Genomic DNA, 19,834 nt, shown 5'->3' on the forward strand with positions numbered 1-19,834 from the left:
TCATCACGACGTGAGACAAGACCTACTCTCGAGGAGGAGGAGGAAGAGGAGGAAGAGGAGGAGGAGGAGGAAGAGGTGAAGCAGGAGACTGAAAAGTAGGACGTGTAGGAAGCGAAAAAGGACGAAGACGAGTAAGTGGAGGACGATGATGAGTACGTGGAAGGAGGAGGATGTAAAAACAGAAAAAAAGGGAATAGATGAGGACTAGGACTAGTCCAAGGACAAGGACAATGACGAAGAGGAGTAGGTAGGTGGATGAAGACGAGGAAGAGGGGGCAGAGGCTGAAGACGAGGAAGGGGAGGACGAGGACGCAAGAGAATGTAGAAGTAGACGAGGAAGAGGGGACGAGGAAGAGGAGGTAGAAGTAAATGAAGACAAGAATGAGGAGGAGAAGGGGAAGGACGAGTACGAAAGAGGAGGTAGAAGTAGATGAGGAAGAGGAGGAAGGAGGAGGAGGAAGAGGAGGAGGAGGACGAGGAGGAGGACGAGGAGGAGGACGAAGTAAATGAAGACAAGGACGAGTAGTAGGAGGAGGAGCACCAAGATCGATCTATCAGGTCAGGTCAGGTCAGGTCAGGTCATTGTCACTTCGGGGACAACGTCAGGACGATATATTCCTCCCTGATTGATCGTATTGCCTCTTGATTGTCTCTTGATTGATTCCTCGATTGTTCTCAACTCCTCTGTCCTCTTGCACTGTTCGTTTGTTGGTTCCTATTCCTTCTCTATTTCGCTTCCGTTCCTGTTTCGTTCCGTTCACCTGGGAACGGCGAAAGTCTCCGTTTCGTTCCTGTCAAGTTCCTCTCCTGTTTCTTCTTCGCTCCCGTTCCTTTGACTAAAGAACCAAATGCAAATGATCGCTTCAATACCGTACCAGACTCACTTCAGTCCCTGAATCTCCAAACTTAAGTTCCGTGGGTTTATCACGTCAGCACTTTGCTATGCTCAGTCACGTGGTATTCTCGTTTCAATAACGTGTTTTGCTCACTTCAGTCACGTGTTTTGTTCACTTCAATAACGTGTTTTGTTCACTTTAATAACGTGTTTTGCTCACTTCAATAACGTGTTTTGTTCACTTCAATAACGTGTTTTGCTCACTTCAATAACGTGTTTTGCTCACTTCAATAACGTGTTTTGCTCACTCCAACGTGTTTTGCTCACTCCAACGTGTTTAGCTCACTTCATTAACGTGTTTTGATCACTTCAACAATGTGTTTTGCTCACTTCAATAACGTGTTCTGCTCCTTTCAATAACGTGTTTTTCACTTCAACAACGTGGTTTGCTTACTTCAATAACCTATCTTGATCACTTCAATAATGTGGTTTTCTCATTTCAATAACGTGTTTGGACCATTTCAACAACGTGGTTCTCACTTCAATAACGTGGTTCTCACTTCAATAACGTGGCTCACTTCAATAACGTGGCTCTCACTTCAATAACATGGTTTTCTCATTTTAATAACGTGATTTTCTCACTTCAATAACGTGGCTCTCACTTCAGTAACGTGGTTTTCTCAATTCAATAACGTTTTTCACTTCAACGTGTTTTTCTCACTTCAATAACGTGGCTTTCTCACTTCAATAACGCTGGGCTCCCTGCCATGCCCGCTTTGGAATCGAGGTCACCTGGGCTCCCGGATGTGCCACGGGCTTCACGAAGGCACGCGCGCGACCTTTGGGCTTAGAAAGAGAGTCGGGCTTCACTTGCCCAGCATCTCACCCGGTGCATGAACAACTTCAACTGAAACAAGTTTCATTGCCTAAACCTGGAACGTGAAGAATATATAAAAATATACAAAAAAAAGAATAAAGTTTAATTCACAAAGATGGCGGAGTTGTCCCAATCATCAAAGTCGTGGTCTGTTCCCTAATTCACGTTTCGAAGAATCGGTGTGCCCTGAAAGGGTTTAAGAGAGTTAGCCCTCTCCAGTCATGTGGTTGCTTTCATGGTTTTATTCTGGCAATGCTCAATTTTGTTCAGCCGAAGATCAATTTCTATAATTGAATGTCAATGGACGCCTTACGTCCCTGGAGGTTCTTTTCCACTACCACCTTTCTGCCGTCGAGTGAATAGTACTGCTCAACGTTAGCGTAAACAAAACTCTCTCTCTCTCTCTTTCCACCTCTCCCTCTCTCTATCTCTCTCTCAAAAAGAAAAAAAAAATCGACCGAAAACTCGTTGTATGTTACAACCGAAGTGACTGCCACTTGCCACGGCTGCACTCCGGTCAGAATGATGTCTCGATCAACAAGGCCCACTCTCCGAGCGAGCGCCTTCCCCCTCAGTTGAACCCCTGTGGCGAGATCTCATGGACTGATCTGTTACCCAAAGGATAGGCCGAAGGTCCGGCAGTGGACTTTCAGGGTTTCACGTTTTCACTTTCAGCACTGCCCCGCCCCCAACGTCACGAGCTTTCCCTTCTCAGGAGACGTGAACTGTACCTCCTTAACTAGGACTTTCTCAAGAGGAATTGGATCAAATAGGATGCCCTCATCCCTATTTCCTGCCTACTGCCCGGGTCGGAAGCAATGCAGCAAGGCACAGCACAGCACAGCAGGACCGATTCACTTGCACGGCGACCCTGACTCCTTGTCCCCTCATGCGGAAAATAAGAGAAGACGGAGCTGAGATAAGAGGGGGAACGGAGGGGGGTGAATGTGGGGGGAAATGGCTGCCTTATATGGGGGAAAGAAGCCTTTGGTATACACCAGCGCTTCCCAACTTGGGGATGCTGAAATCAATTACAGGGGGTGCTGGAAAGTGATGCACACAAGAATCACAATGACATATGTATCACTGATTACCCAGTTGTGCATATTTGACTTCTCCCACGCTGTTTCATTTTTCTAGGGTGTTCTTATTTCTTCTACAAACAATATTGTCAATTTGTTTCAGTTCTAAGGAATCAAGAAAATAAATCATCAAGCAGTACACTTCACTTTCTTTTTATCCTTCTGATAACAAGTTAGGGGTGCTGGACTGCTTAGACATGACAACAGGGCGTGCTATGGTCGGAAAAGGTTAGGAAACGCTGGTCTATACAGATAAGATATACTGTAGATAGATATGATGCCGTCACTAATTACAAACTCGCTTAGTGATTGTCAAGATTCGAACTAAATCCTCTCAAGACGTCATAACTCGTCCGGTCAGCGACTAAATGTACATACTTAAAGAAATTAATATTAACATCAACTACTATGGACCAAGACGTTCGTCTCCAGCTTTCGAAATGAGATGATAATGGTGATGAATGCGTTGGTGATAACAATAGTAGTGATGGTGATGATGATTGTGATAATGGTGATGATAGTGGTGAAGGAGATGGTAACGGTTATGGTGATGATAGTGAAGGGGATTACGGTGACGATGATGATGATGGTGGTGGTGGCGATAGCAAAAAAGACGACGATGAGGCGACAATACAAATAGAATAAGAACAATAAGAAGTGATTATCAATAATAATTAATGATAACTGCTGCTAACGGGTGAAATAAAATGAATGACGTCGTCTCGGTGGAATTTCGGACACGTGAGTACACAACAGGTGCCCATCGAGACTTACATACATACATACATACACACACACACACACACACACACACACGCACACACACACACACACACACACACACATATGAGCTCTGAGCTCTCTTCCGGAAGGGAAATACTTGTCGATCACTAGTCCAACACGTGATCCAAAGACCATGGTGAATCACACACACACACATATATGAGCTCTGACCTCCCTTCCGGGAGGGAAATAACTGTCGATCACGACTCCAACACATGATCCCAAGACCATGGTGAATCACACACACACACACACACACACACACACACACACACACACACACACACACACACACGCTTTATTCCTTTCCTGTATACTACAATTAGGTATTTACACATGCACGCACACATATACACATATCACCCCTCCCTCCCTCCCACCCCCACCCCCTTCTCCTCCGCTTGCAAGCATCCAGTCACGTACGCATGGATGCGGCGTCCATCCACGTGTCGTCAGGACTCGAACGTGAGCAGGCATTTCCTCTTGAACACACCCAAGGAAGCGGAGGTGGAGGAGGAGGAGGAGGAGGACAAGAAAAAGGAGGAAGACGAGGAAGTTGAGGTGTAAGGGGAGGAAGAGGAGGAGGAAGTGGAGGTTGAGGAGGAGGAGGAGGACAAGACAAATGAGGAAGACGAGGAAGATAAGGTGTAAGGGGAGAAAGAGGAGAAAGAGGAGTAAGAGGAGGAGAAAGAGGAGTAAGAGGAGGAGGAGGAGGAGTAGGGGGAGGAGGACGAGAAAAAAGAGGAAGACGAGGAAGATGAGGTGTAAGGGTAGGAAGAGCAGGAGGAGGAGAAGAGGAGAAGGAAGAAGACAAGGAGGAGGAGGAGGAGGAGGAGGACGAGGAGGAGGAGGAGGACGAGAAAAATGAGGAAGATGAGGTGTAAGGGGAGGAAAAGGAGGAGGAGTAAGAGTAGTAGGAGGAAGACAAGGAAGACGAGGAAGAGGAGTAGGCGGAGGAGGAGGACAAAAAAGAGGAAGACGAGGAAGATGAGGTGCAGGGGGAGGAAGAGGAGGAGGAATAAGAGGAGTAGGAGGACGAGGACGAGGAAGAAGAGGTGTAGGAGGAGGACGAGGAAAAAGAGGAGTAGGAGGACGACGAGGAAGACGAGGAGTAGCAGGACGACGAGGAAGAGGAGTAAGAGGAGGACGAGGAAGAGGAGGACAAGGAAGAGGAGGACGAGGAAGACGAGGAGTAGCAGGACGACGAGGAAGAGGAGTAAGAGGAGGACAAGGAAGAGGAGGACAAGGAAGAGGAGGACAAGGAAGAGGAGGACAAGGAAGAGGAGGACAAGGAAGAGGAGGACAAGGAAGAGGAGGACAAGGAAGAGGAGGACAAGGAAGAGGAGGACAAGGAAGAGGACAAGGAAGAGGAGGAGTAGGAGAAGAACGAGGAGGAGGACGAGGAAGAGGAGTAGTAGGAAGAGGAGTAGGAGGTGTACCAGGAAGTGGAGGAATATGAGGTGGAGAACGAGAATTAAGGGAGGAGGAGGAGGAGTAAAACGAATAGGAGGAGGAAGAGGACATAGATGAGGAGGACGAGGACCTGGAGAAAGACGAGGAGGAAGACAAGGAAGAAGATGAGGAAGAAGATGAGGAGGAAGACGAGAAGGATGACGATGACGAAGAGGAGGGCAAGGAGGAGAGCAAAGAGAAGGGCAAGGACGAGGGGCAAGAAGGGGAGAAAGGTGGAGGGAAAGGAAGAGGGAAAGGAAGAGGGAAAGGAAGAGGGAAAGGAGGAAGGCAAGGAAGAGGGCAAGGAGGAGGACAAGGAGGGGAGCAAGGAGGAGGACAAGGAGGAGGGCAAGGAGAAGGGCAAGGATGAGGGCAAGGAGTAGGGCAAGGAGGAAGGCAAGGAGGAGGGCAAGGAGGAGGAGGGCAAGGAGGAGAATAAGGAAGAGGGCAAGGAGGAGGGCAAGGAAGAGGGCAAGGAAGAGGGCAAGGAGGAGGGCAAGGAGGAGGGCAAGGAGGGGAGCAAGGAGGAGGACAAGGAGGAGGGCAAGAAGGGCAAGGAGAAGGGCAAGGAGAAGGGCAAGGAGAAGGGCAAGGAAGAGAGCAAAGATGAGGGCAAAGATGAGGGCAAGGAGGAGGGCAAAGAGGAGGACAAGGGGGACAAGAAGGACAAGGAGGACAAGGAGAAGGGCAAGGAGGAGGACAAGAAGGAGGGCAAGGAGGAGGACAAGATGGAGGGCAAGGAGGAGGACAAGAAGGAGGGCAAGGAGGAGGAGGGCAAAGGAAGAAAAAGAAAAGGAGGAAAAGGAGAAGAACGAGGAAGAAAAGGAAGAGGACGAGGAAGAGGACAGCAGTTCGTTGCAGCTGTCATACGAAATTATTTTTGACAAAAACAATATTTTCCTGAAGAAGCTGATGAACATGATGATAACGAAGGACAAGAGGAAGAGCAAGATAAAGGGGAAAAGGCATACTAACTGAAGAGCTTTGTGATATTACTCTCCTCAGACGCATTATGTACAGTCTCCAGCTGACCATAGGGCCCCAGAAGAATGACCTGACCTAAGGTCACAGCTTTCATCACCCCTGAAGATTGTTGTCTACCATTAGAAATTAGAATTTTCCTACCTCCATTGGCTATACTTACGAAAATTAGATTTCATAAGCCGTATAAATGTTTGTGTGTAATATGTTTACTGGACTGGTATTACTCATGACTGTTTCTGTCCCTTTAACCCCTACGTATGTTGTCTGTGTAACTTAGTGTAGAATAACAGTCTATTGAGGAACACAATGGAAATAAGCTTACATGCTTTTTTTGTGTTATACTCGGCAATTGTAATTGTAATTTCGAATTATGTATTCTTTTCATTATCTGTATTTCATGTATTTGATTCATTGCTAAATAAAATTATTATCATTACTATTATCATTGTCATCACCATCATCATCACGGTCATCATCATTGCCATTATCATTATTATTATTAACAATACCAGACCACCTACGTCACATTTCAAAACATGAAAGAGTGAAATACTTTCTCATTAGAGAAAACGCAAAAGTTTCAGGCGGAACTAAAGTATATCAGATTTGTTTCATTTTTTTTTTTTTTTTTTTTTTAGTTTTTTTTTTTCTTTTTAGTTTTTTTTTTTGTACATAATTTTTTCTTGTTTGAGGTCCTGTCACCTTTGCCACTGTGACGCACATTATGGATCTGATTCTGGTTAACACTAAACCATTCTCTTCAGCTGAATGTGGGATTGTAGGCCCCATTGTCAGGAGCAATGTATTAATTGTGTTCTAATTTGTCCTACCAACGTAATTTCATAGATTTCATTCGACAAAGGAAAGAAACCGTGTTTACGAGACTTTTAGAAATATCGAGATTTTCAAGGCTAGTTCTTCCATTCACCCACCACTAGCACCTTCTTCTTCATAAAATATCAAATCTACACAGACTTGAGCCTCAAGGTTTCATGGAGGTGGAGTATCACACAACGCCAAAAAATGACAAAAGTTTTGTTTATTTATTTTTTTTTATTTTTTTTTTATATATATATATATATATATATATATATATATATATATATATATATATATATATATATATACATATTTTTATATATATATATATTTTTTTCTTTTTTTTTTTTTTACTGTTTATCAAATCATCTTTCTCTGCTGTTTCAATTTTTTTTCTTCCAATTTCACCTCGATTTCTTCCCCGAAAACTTGGGCGATGTCAGCGAGGAGCATGGCGAGAGATTTCATCAAGACATCACAACAATGAAAACAAGATGGGATACTGTTATGGTCTCTAGTTAGAAGAGATAAAAGTATGCACTCTAGACAATCTTGATTGTCAAAGCACTTACGGCGGTATTCTTAAAAAAATTCTTTCCCTTCCAAGGATTTATATAAGATTTATATAAGGATTTTTTTAAGAATACCACCGTAAGATTCTTACGGTGGTATTCTTAAAGAAAACATCTTTCCCTTTCAAGGATTTATATAAGATTTATATAAGGAAAGATTTTTTTTTAAGAATACCAAAGTTATTATCTTAAGAAAAGAGTTATCCATTTAATTTTTGACGGCATAGCATGTGAATTTAGTACATTAATTGGCTGATAAGTTCTAAAGAAAAAGGTCTTGTCGAGAAAGGCCAAATCTGAAACCAGAAACGAAACAACTCGTACACAGAATGTGTCTCTTGACTTGTGTCCTGTATATGTGTATTCACCATGGTCTTTTGGATCACCTGTTGGACTCGTGATCGACAGCTATTTCCCTCCCGGAAGAGAGCTCAGAGCTCGTATGACCGATCTATGGGTGATGCTGTAACCTTACACGTACACATACCCCCAACTCCCCGCCCACTTGAGTCGGAGTAATGACTCGAAGCGCAGAGATACTGAAATTATTTCAGCCCTGGGCAGGATTCGAACCCGGACCACCGCAGTGACAATCGGAGACTCTACCAACCGCGCCACCGAGTGTGTGCATGTGCGTGTGTGTGTGTGTGTGTGTGTGCGCGTGTGCGTGTGTGTGTGTGTGTGTGTGTGTGTGTGTGTGTGTGTGTGTGTGTGTGTGTATCATTCACCATGGTCTTGGATCACGTGTTGGACTCATGATCGACAGATATTCCCCTCCCGGAAGAGAGTTCAGAGCTCGTATGACCGATCTATGGGTAATGCTGTGACCTTACACTAACACACACACCCAACTCCCCGCCCACGAGAGTTGGGGTAACAACCCGCGGCGAAGCGATAGTGAAATTATTTCAGCCCTGGGCGGGATTCGGACCCGGAAACTCTACCAACTGCGCCACGAGTTCTAGTTAGTGTGTGTGTGTGTGTGTGTGTGTGTGTGTGTGTGTGTGTGTGTGTGTGTGTGTGTGTGTGTGTGTGTGTGTGTGTGTGTGTGTGTGTGTGTGTGTGTGTGTGTGTGTGTGTGTGTGCGTGCGCGCGTGTCTGTGTGTGTGTGTGTGTGTGTGTGTGTGTGTGTGTGTGTGTGTGTGTGTGTGTGTGTGTGTGTGCGCGCGCACACCTGCATACATATTTAAGTACTCTACTGTGCACTACTGTGTGTAAGCCCACATACAATAGGCACATAATACAATCCCACGTACTAGCCCGTGTAAGAGGGAACATTTGTCTGCTTAAGTTAACCCCTTCAATACAGTGACGACCTTCATATGCTCTGTTCTGACTGAAGAAAAACAATTTTATTCATTTGAGGGGACGGACCCCAGATTGAAAGTGATCTTCAGCCATTGAGACCCCATTCAGGTCAAAGTTGAAGACCTTATATGCAAAAATAAATAAATAAATGTTTTTTGGCCATAATACAATGTTTCAAGGACGTCACCGTATTGTAAGAATTAAGAAGGCGTATTAAATCACATTTGGATACAAAAGCCTGTAAAACCATTGGCAGGGGAGAAGAACATAATTGAGGACAATTATCCTCCATCTACAGACAATGGCCATCATCACGCCTGGGCAATTTTGGTGAAAATCGAAGAACGTTTAGATGTCAACAAGACGTCTCCTCGAGTGTTACGATTCGAACCCGTTTCGAAACAATCTGATGCTCGGCGAATCGAATCAGGATACAGTTTCGAACCACACACACATACATATATATATATATATATATATATATATATATATATATATATATATATATATATATACACATATACACTGAATGGTTCCCAGTGATCAATTAATATATTTTTTCAACCACAAATCACTGATAGTGTATTGGTTTAAGTCACTGTAACTTTGTTACGGGTTAGCTGGGTTCGAATCCTCGGCTCGTCCATGTTTCAATTTCCAACGGATGCCTCCATCGAGCGATTCTTGAGTCTCAACTGCGATGGCATGGAATTAAAAGTGATTTGTGGTTGAAAAAAGATATATATATATATACATACATATATACACATACATGACTGTACACTCGATTCTCAAACATCCCGCCGCCAAGTCGACCACCTCCTCGGACATTCCGCCTCTCTTCAGGATCTTCAGGCGTCGAACAAGACCTACCACCCGAACGATAGCTACAGTTTAGGCTCGCCCTCCACCTCCAGCAGGAAGGATTTGCTGGTTCTGCGAGGCGATGGACGTCGAGGACTCGTGGTCCTCCTCCATGGAGCCTATGGAAGTTGACCGACCGAACTCAGAGTACCTGTAGAAGGAGGAACTCATGGAGGTCGACTGCTTCGAGTACCTGTAGGAGCAGGAACCCATGGTGGTCGACAACTTCGAGTATAATGTAGGAGGAGGAACTCATGGAGATCGACCTACTCGTCCTCGAGGACCTTTACTTCTTCGAGGGACCGATGGACTAAGGGTCTTGACGGACGTTTGGCGGGACCGGCTACGCAGCGACGTTCTACTGCATTCAACCACTTTACTAGAAAACTATTGTGCAGCTATTAGAGGTGGTGCTTGGTGGGGCCGGCTACGCAGCGACGTTTTAGTGCACTCAACCACTTTAATAGAAAACAACTGTGCAGCTATTAGACGTGGCGCTTGGTGGGGCCGACTACGCAGCGACGTTCTAGTGCACTCAACCACTTTACTAGAAAACTATTGTGCAGCCGTTAGAGGTGGCGCTTGGCGGGGCCGGCTACGCAGCGACGTTCTAGCGCACTCAACCATTACTAGAAAACTATTGTGCAGCTATTAAGTGGCGCTTGGTGGGGCCGGCTACACAGCGACGTTCTAATGCACTCAACCAATTTACTAGAAAACTATTGCGCAGCCGTTAGAGGTGGCGCTTGGTGGGGCCGGCTACGCAGCGGCGTTCTAGTGCACTCAACCACTTTGCGAAAGGAACAATTGAAATTGCAAAGCCTAAAGATGCATGTGGACCTTCACGGGCGAATTGATAAAAGAAGCCAGCACTGCACCTCTCCCTCTCTCTCTCATGCTCCCTCTTCTCCAGTATCTCTTTTTCTCTCACTCTCTGGTCATCCTTTTCTTTCTTTCCTTATCCTCCTCTCTCTCTCTCTCTCTCTCTCTCTCTCTCTCTCTCTCTCTCTCTCTCTCTCTCTCTCTCTCTCTCTCCTCCAATATCTCTTTTTCTATCTCACTCTTCTCTTTCTGGTCATCCTTTTCTTTTCTTCTTTCTCTTTCTCTCCTCCTCTCTCTTTCTCTTTCCAACATCCGTCTTTTGCTCTCCCTCCTCTCTTTCTGGTACCCCTTCTCTCTCTCTTTCTCTTTCTCTCTCTCTCTCCCCACTTCTCTTGCTCTATCACTTCCATTCTCTTTTATCTTCCTGTATCTCTCTCTTTACCTCCTTTCCTTCCTCTCTTTATGTCGATCTGAGACGTATTGGTCCCGTTCCTGTGAAGGGTATCAATTCATTGTCGTCAATTCTTGTCAACAAGTCCTTTAAGTCTTAAATGCGGTAACGTGGCTATACTTTATTCTGGCTAATCGTCGAACGATTTTATTCACACGAGGGCCGGGTTGCTGAGCCTAAGGGGGTCTCGGTGGGTCGCGACCGTGTTTAGACCAGGGGGCTTCCCTCAAACTTTAGAGAATTGTTTGACATCAAGATGAACAAGAATCTGTTCAGAGGGAACCGAATTAAAAGGGTTAAAAGGTTATTCTCGTTTCACGCGCTGGAAACAAATACATACATACACCAAAGGCTTTTTTCCCCCTTGTAAGGGAGGTAGCCAAAAAAAAAAAAAAAAAACACTCCCACCCATTCCATCCCCTACATACTCCACTTCCCTCTACCCTCTTCCCTCCCTCTTATCTTGGCAGCCTCCTAGATGACGGGTCACCCCTGCATCTTGTCCACTGCCCTGGGTCAGAAGCAGTGTCGCAAGACACAGCACATCCACAGCAAGGCCACTTCATTAAATCAGCGACACCCCTCTCCGTCCCCGCATGCAGAAAAGGAGAGGACGGGGAGAAATCCCTCCGGGCTGCGTCAAATTTTCCTCAAACGTACTCCCTCACTCCCCCATCCCCCATCCATTCCACCTCATACATCACAAATATAGGAAGATTTACATTTTATATGAAATTTTCCCTTATGCTCTGCTACCAACTTTCATTTGGTCAAATTATGTTCGGCCAACTTGCAGTTCGCAAATTCCGTTTAGTATGTAATTTGGCAAAATGAAAACAATTCTGTGGAAAGCACGAGGCTAAACAAAATTTCTTGAAGACTGAAATCCAGAGAAGGATTACTCGAATTAACGCAATTCAGAAACGAAGAACTACCAACACACTACCCACCAGACGACAGCCAATCGCGCTGCTTTTGGGCGAATTAAAGATATACATCTCGAAGACAAAAGATCGACAACTTCTTTACAAATTTCCGAAAAAAAAAAAAAAAAAAAATGGGGAAGCGTTGCCTGAGATAAAAAAAAAAAAAAAGAGACGAGAGCGGGGGCAGTGTGGAGGAGGAAGAGAGAGGAGGAGGAGGAAGAGGGAGGGGAAGGAGGAAGAGGGAGGGGAAGGAGGAAGAGGGAGGGGAAGGAGGAAGAGGGAGGGGAAGGAGGAAGAGGGAGGGGAAGGAAGAAGAGGGAGGGGGGAGGAGGAAGAGGGAGGGGAAGAAGGGGAAAGAGGGAGGGGAAGAAGGAAAAGGAGGGAGAGGAAGGGGAAGAAGGAAAAGGAGGGAGAGGAAGAGGAAGGAGGGAGAGGAAGGGGAAGGAGGGAGAGGAAGGGGAAGGAGGGAGAGGAAGGGGAAGGAGGGAGAGGAAGGGGAAGGAGGAAGAGGGAGGGGAAGGAGGAAGAGGGAGGGGAAGGAGGAAGAGGGAGGGGAAGGAGGAAGAGGGAGGGGAAGGAGGAAGAGGGAGGGGAAGGAGGAAGAGGGAGGGGAAGGAGGAAGAGGGAGGGGAAGGAGGAAGAGGGAGGGGAAGGAGGAAGAGGGAGGGGAAGGAGGTAAGAGGGAGGGGAAGGAGGTAGAGGGAGGGGAAGGAGGAAGAGGGAGGGGAAGGAGGAAGAGGGAGGGGGAGGAGGAAGAGGAAGAGGAACGAGGAAGAGGGAGGGGGAGGAGGAAGGGGGAGGGGAAGGAGGAAGAGGGAGGGGAAGGAGGAAGAGGGAGGGGAAGGAGGAAGAGGGAGGGGAAGGAGGAAGAGGGAGGGGAAGGAGGAAGAGGGAGGGGAAGGAGGAAGAGGGAGGGGAAGGAGGAAGAGGGAGGGGAAGGAGGAAGAGGGAGGGGAAGGAGGAAGAGGGAGGGGAAGGAGGTAGAGGGAGGGGAAGGAGGAAGAGGGAGGGGAAGGAGGTAGAGGGATGGGAAGGAGGAAGAGGGAGGGGAAGGAGGAAGAGGGAGAGGAACGAGGAAGAGGGAGGGGGAGGAGGAAGGGGGAGGGGAAGGAGGAAGAGGGAGGGGAAGGAGGAAGAGGGAGGGGAAGGAGGTAGAGGGAGGGGAAGGAGGTGGAGGTAGAGGGAGGGGAAGGAGGAAGAGGAAGGGGAAGGAGGAAGAGGGGGGAAGGAGGAAGAGGGAGGGGAAGGAGGAAGAGGGAGGGGAAGGAGGAAGAGGGAGGGGGTGGGGGCAGCCGATAATCTAATAAGACAAAACTGAAAATAATATAGATACGAAGGGGGCAGGGGAGGGAGAGTGAACTCTCAAGAACACATACAGGGAGGAAGAAGGGCCTACATTCTCTCTCTTCTCTCTCTCTCCCCTTATTCCCCACTCTCTATTTCTCTCACTGTCTCTCTCTACTACGTAAAACTGCCAAACAGCATTCACACTATACACAACCGAAAGCTTTAATAATTTTACTATCATGCCTTTTGTATATTTTTCTGGCTAACGTCTGCCGGTTTTATTCAGTTCCTATTCCTCATTCCTCCTCTCTTTCCTCCAGTTTTTCTCTCCTCCTTCTTCCTCCTTTTATTTCTTATCTTCTAACTTGTCACTTTCTTCCATCTCATTCTCCTCCATCTACATTTTTCCCTCTGTTCTTCCAAAAAAAAAAATTCTTCCGTCCTTGGTAGTGTAATGAATAACACTGTTGGGTTGTATCAGGAAGTCCTTCGAAGGCCTGGTATTACCCATGAAGTTACAGACTCACTACATGGAACTGTCGATATTCATGCAAGACCAAGATCCAGTTTTCCAAGATACTTGTGCTCCCTGTCTACCTGTACGGCTGTGACATATGGACGGTGACTTGAAAATGAGTTTCGATGTCTTTGGTACCAAGTGCCTTCGGAGAATCATGGGACATTGCCCATGGTTTTATGGACTCTGGAACGACTTGCATCAAACCAGAGACTCTAGTGTTAAGACTCAGTCTAGGGCAGTTACCATCATAATTCGTGAACGTCAACTTCGTCTATGTGGTCATGTGACACGTTTCCCTGATGCTGATCCTATTCAGCGTTGTCTCCACAAGAGACAACCCTCAATGGAGGAGACCAAGGGAACATCCACAGAATCCATGATTGAGGCAAATCGAATCTCCCGAGAGGAGTTTGGGATGGGAAGGGTGCTTGCATGAGAAACCGTGGGGAATGGTGTCGGGGTGTGAGTGAAGCGATGCCCCCGTGGCTTATGCTTCAAATTGATGATCATCATTTTCCATCTGTCTTTATCTCTTCCAACCTACCGACTCTACTTACCCCTTTTATTCCATTTTCCCTAGTTTCTCTCTTTCTCTCCCAATATCCTTTAGTTTTCTTCTTTCTTTTCCTCTCTTCTGCCTCCCCTTGTTATCTCATTCTCCTCCTCCTGTCTCTTCTATCCTCTTCATTTTCTTCCTTTCTTTCTCCCCTTACTCTCCTCCTTCCCATCAATTCTTCCCTTTTCTCGTCCTCGCTTTATCATTCCCTTGTATTGACTCATCATAATTTCCTTTCGAATTATTTTCCATCTCCTCCTCCTCTATCAATTAATTTTCTCTGTGCAGACCTCATGCATATCTAACTATCGACTGTTGTCGTCATCTTCGTCGAAACTGAATTCCAATGCCATTCCATTCCAAAGTTCGACGACAAGCTTGCGCCACCCCCACCCCCCACGGTTAGATAGCGCTTTATTCGCTATATCCTTGTTGCAAATACGAGTCATATAATAAATACTAAACTTAAACACTGGAAACCGGAAACCAACCACCTTTTGTTGCAATTCATCTCCAGGGTCTGGAATGCAAGAACGCTGTCGCAGAGCCCTGGAATGCGGTTGTACCACTTCCTCGCTTTCCAGATCCTGAAATTCATCAGCCCCGTTGAAACGAGTCCCCTGAACTTCAGCCCCACTCCCTGAACGTGACTCTCGTCCTTCATGAGGGAGGGCGTCGAGGAAGACACGAGGGAGAAGAGTTAATTAGGATCTACTGCACCATAAAATACAGTCAAAGAAATTAATAGCCTCGCGTGGGGTTCCGAAAATGCTGAATCAGCGAGGAGTCTGTAAATAAAGAAATATTTCGTTTTTTTTTTCTTGAAGAGACTCTTTTCGTTTCAGCGGAGCGTCCGACTTCGTATGAAGACACCGATTTCAGTATCTCGCCTTTCACCACCTCACTATTACCTTTCACCTCACCCTCCACCACCTCACCCTCAACCTCCACCTCCTCACCCTTCACTACCACTCCCTCACCCTCCACTACAACCCCCTCACCCAACATCACCTCACCTTCATCATCCACCACCTCACCTTCATCATCCACCACCTCACCTTCATCCACCACCTCACCTTCATCATCCACCACCTCATCTTCATCACCCACCACCTCACCTTCATCATCCACCACCTCACCTCACCTTCCACCACCAATTCACCTTCCACCACCTCACCTCACCTTCCACCACCTCACCTCACCTTCCACCACCTCAACCTCACCACTCCACCACCTCAACCTCACCCTCACCCTCCACCCCAAGCAATCAACACCAAAGCTTCGAGTCACCCTTAACGACTTCCATACCGGGTGTCGCTTATTATCACAGCTGCCGTCAGGCTATTTTATTTATAGACATGGCACTCAATTTTGTAACAAAGGGTTAGCCCACCTACAAAGGATTACAAAGGCGGAGCATGCCGACAAGAAAACTTTTGGTCCATAACTAGGTCGGATGCGAAAAAAAATATATATAATAATGATAAATGAAAAATGAAAATAAAATAAATCAAAAAATAAATAAATGCACAGGCAGTTAGATAATAAACAAACAGGTAATTAGTAAATAATAATATATTGACAAACAATAATAAATGAAAATCAAGCAAATAATAAACAAACAGACAAATGATAACAGACAAGTAAACCAGTAACATATAACAATTAACTTCTTCCCTACTGAATACCATTTCCCCTTTGTACTGCCTACCGACAGTCTATTTCATTCATTTCTGTGGTAATCCCTTAGTAGGGAAGTGGGTGGACCTTTAAATGGGCGATGGAACTTGATTTTCTTTTCTCTGGTTACCGCCACACAATGTTATGCGTGGATGAGGGCTCCGGGAGCTTCCGTGATCGAGGGACATTAGGAGATGTGGCCAGCTAAAGGATCCAGAAACTGCCGGAACTTCAAGTCCAGGCAAACAGGAGGAAGAGGAGGAGGAGGAGGAAGAGGAGGAAGAAAAGGAGGAGGAGGAGGAAGAGGAGGGAGGAGGAGGATAGGAGGAGGAGGAGGATAGGAGGAGGAGGAGGAGGAGGAGGAGGAGAGGAGGAGGAGAGGAGGAGGAGGAGAGGAGGAGGAGGAGGAGGAGGAGGAGGAGAGGAGGAGGAGGAGAGGAGGAGGAGGAGGAGAGGAGGTGGAGGAGAGGAGGAGGAGGAGCGGAGGAGATGGTGGGAAAGGAGAAGGAGGAAGAGGGGATTGAGAGGAAGTGCAGGAGGAAGAGGAGGAAGAGAAAGAAGAGAAGAAGGAGAAGGGGAGGAGTAGGAGGAAGAGGAAAAGGAGAAGGAGGAGGAGTAGGAGGAGAGGAAAAGGAGAAGGAAGAGGAGTAGGAGGAGGAGTAGGAGGAAAAGGAGGAGGAAGAGGAGAGGATCGAGAAGAAGGAAGAGGAGAGGATTGAGAAGAAGGAAGAGGAAGAGAAGGAAGCCAAGGAGGAGAAGGAAGCCAAGGAGGAGAAGGAAGCCAAGGAGGAGAAGGAAGCCAAGGAGGAGGAGGAGGAGGAGGAGGAAAAGGAGAAGGAAGATAAGGAGGAAAAGGAGGAGGAGGGATGGAGAAGGAAGATAAGGAAGAAAAGGAGGAGGAAGATAAGGAAGATAAGGAAGAAAAGGAGGAGGAGGAGGAGAAGGAAGATAAGGAGGAGAAGGAAGATAAGGAGGAGGAGGAGGAGAAGGAAGATGAGGAGGAGAAGGAAGATGAGGAGGAGAAGGAAGATGAGGAGGAGAAGGAAGATGAGGAGGAGAAGGAAGATGAGGAGGAAACGGAGGAGAAGAAAGATGAGGAGGAGGAGGAAACGGAGAAGAAAGATAAGGAGGAGGAAACGGAGGAGAAAGAGGAAGAAGAAGAAAGTGGACGAAGAGCGAGAAAGGCGGCCTAGATGTCATGAGAGGGAGGGAGGGGGGGGGGCTATGTGCATATCATTACTCATTCATCGCGTGACGAAAATGAATGCAAAGAACACATTCCACCAACCTACCTCACTCCCACCCTCCCTCCCTCCCTCCCACCCTCCCTCCTTCACTCCCACCCTCCCTCCTTCACTCCCACCCTCCCTCCTTCACTCCCACCCTCCCTCCTTCACTCCCACCCTCCCTCCCTCACTCCCACCCACCCTTCCTCCCTCACTCCCACCCTCCCTCCTTCACTCCCACCCTCCCTCCTTCACTCCCACCCTCCCTCCTTCACTCCCACCCTCCCTCCTTCACTCCCACCCTCCCTCCTTCACTCCCACCCTCCCTCCTTCACTCCCACCCTCCCTCCTTCACTCCCACCCTCCCTCCTTCACTCCCACCCTCCCTCACTCACTCTCCCGTACCCTCCCGGAATGCATGGCAGGGATTCTCATGTGATCTTTTTTTTTTTATCCTTCCTCTTCCCCCCCCCCCCCATTTCAAAATCAAGGTCCCTGGGTTTGCCTTTCCTTTAAGAGTCTAGTAGACCATAAAGACCCCATTCCCTTTTGTACACGGGTATTTGTTGGTTTAAGTAAAGTGTGTGTGTGCGATTCACCATGGTCTTGGATCACGTGTCGGACTCGTGATCGACAGCTATTTCCCTCCCGGAAGAGAGCTCAGAGTTCATGTATGACCGATCTATGGGTAATGCTGAGACCTTAAAACGCACACACACACACATCTCTCCGCCCACGAAAGTTGGAGTAACGACTCGCAGCGCAACGATACTGATTTTTTTTTCAGCCCTGGGCGGGATTCGAACCCGGACCACCGTAGTGGCAGCCGGGAACTCTACTAACCGCGCGCGCGCGCGCGTGTGTGTGTGTGTGTGTGTGTGTGTGTGTGTGTGTGTGTGTGTGTGTGTGTGCGTGTATGTGTAGATATGCTTACACACAAACACATACACATGGGCATACATGGATATACGTATTCATGTCTCTTCATGTTATTTACGTGTATGAGTACATTACATTACACCCTGACTCTGAGCGTGCATGTCATCATGTACATTATGTTCAAAGTCTGTGTGTATTAGCGAATGTGAGTGTAAACATTTGCGTGTATTTACTTTACTGTAAGAGTTGCGCTCGTTGTTCCCGTCTGTGCTTCCAGAAACAAAAACAACAACAATAATAATAATTAATGATTAACAAACAATAATAATAATAATGATAATGATGATAATAATAATAATGATAATGATAATAATGATAATGATGATAATAATAATAACAATAATAATAATAACAACAATAACAATAATAATAATAATGATAAAAATAATTATAATAACAATAATAATAGTAATATTAATTATAATCATTTCAATGTTCTCTGCTCCCACACAAACCAGACATTTTTGTCAATTATGCCTACACCTTTCATAGTTTTGAATAATGCTATCGTATCATATCTCCTCTTTTTTTTTCTCTCCGATGTTGACAGATTCAAATTATTTAGTCTTGCTTTGTATGTTCTGTCAACTACACTAGGAACCATTTGCGTTGTCGCCATTTGATATTCCACCATTTATTTATTTCATTAATTTTTTATTCTATTTGTTTATCTATTTATCTATTTATATTTATTTCATTTATTTATTTTGAGTATGGAGCACACCACTTCAGCATACTCTAATTTTGGGTGCCATTTTCCCCCCATCACCTCGTCAGTGTTGTGCATTGACACATTTTCCTCCATTTTTTATATGCCTCACCTGTAATCTCCTTGACATACTTTTATTTATATAATTCCATTGAACTTCTTTTAAATCCCTTTATGTATGCCAATTTCCATGTATATATTTTGCGATAAACCTTACCAAATATTTTCTCCAAATCCAGGAATAAACAGCTCATCCACTCATCGCTTTCTTGGAGCACTCAAGAAATTTCAAACATTTAATCTTCCTTTTCTAAATCCAAATAGGTTATCTGCCTAAGTCTTTTTCTCTTCAAAATACTTTTTTCATCTTTCACAATTCTCACGCACATTTTACGAGTAACTACCGTTCTCGTTAGTGACAGGCCTATAATTTAGGTGTTAACACTAGTTTTCTCCTCTTTTATAAATTGGGACCACATTGGCATTTCTTCAGTCTCCCAGCACTTTCCCTTTTTCTAACAAATATTCAATCAGTTTATGAATGTTCTTTACATTATTTGAGTATCATTTATCATTTCATTATTTATCATTTATTATTAGTTACTATTTACCTGTTTATTATCTAACAACCTATTTATTCATTTTTATGATATAATTTTTTTATTTACTTATCATTATTATGATTTTTTTTTGTATCCGACCTACTTATGGACCAAAAGGTCTCCTGTCGGCATGCTCCTCATTTGTAATCCTTTATAAACACTTAGTCTGAGATTACATCAAACTTCAAGTCTTTCCGCACACTTAGGGCCTCAGTATTTTTGGCACTCACATTGCCAATTTGCATTTAACACTGTTCCCAATTATTCCCTCCGTCTAATTCGTTTCCTTTGGTAAATAGAGGTTTGAAACGTTTGTTCATTATTTCAACTCCCGTTTTTTCAATCTTCATACGCTATTCCATCTACTTTCAACTTGATGATTCATTCCGTTTGTTTTCACTCATCATTATGTCTAAAGCAAGCCCCCCACATGAGGGGGGGAAGCACTTTTAGGGAGAAGGCAATTTTAGCCTGGGCTTGACGCTTTCAAGGTTAAAAAAAATATAATAATAAATAAATAAAATAAATAAAATAAAATAA

General features: G+C 45.5%; 1 long non-coding RNA gene across 3 annotated transcripts in view; it reads right to left on the reverse strand.

Moving 5' to 3' along the window:
• Nucleotides 1–19,834, reverse strand: part of LOC143036644 (uncharacterized) — a 125,136-nt gene that overhangs the window by 52,781 nt on the left and 52,521 nt on the right. For all 3 annotated transcript variants that reach the window (XR_012967384.1, XR_012967385.1, XR_012967386.1), the window contains exon 2: nt 1–1,767. This exon is cut by the window's left edge and continues 44 nt beyond it. This is a non-coding gene — a long non-coding RNA (uncharacterized LOC143036644). The remainder of the gene's footprint in view (nt 1,768–19,834) is intronic.

This window comes from Oratosquilla oratoria, chromosome 21 (assembly GCF_046742065.1).
Source record: "Oratosquilla oratoria isolate Oo_2021 chromosome 21, ASM4674206v1, whole genome shotgun sequence".
Taxonomy (NCBI): Eukaryota; Metazoa; Arthropoda; class Malacostraca; order Stomatopoda; family Squillidae; genus Oratosquilla; species Oratosquilla oratoria.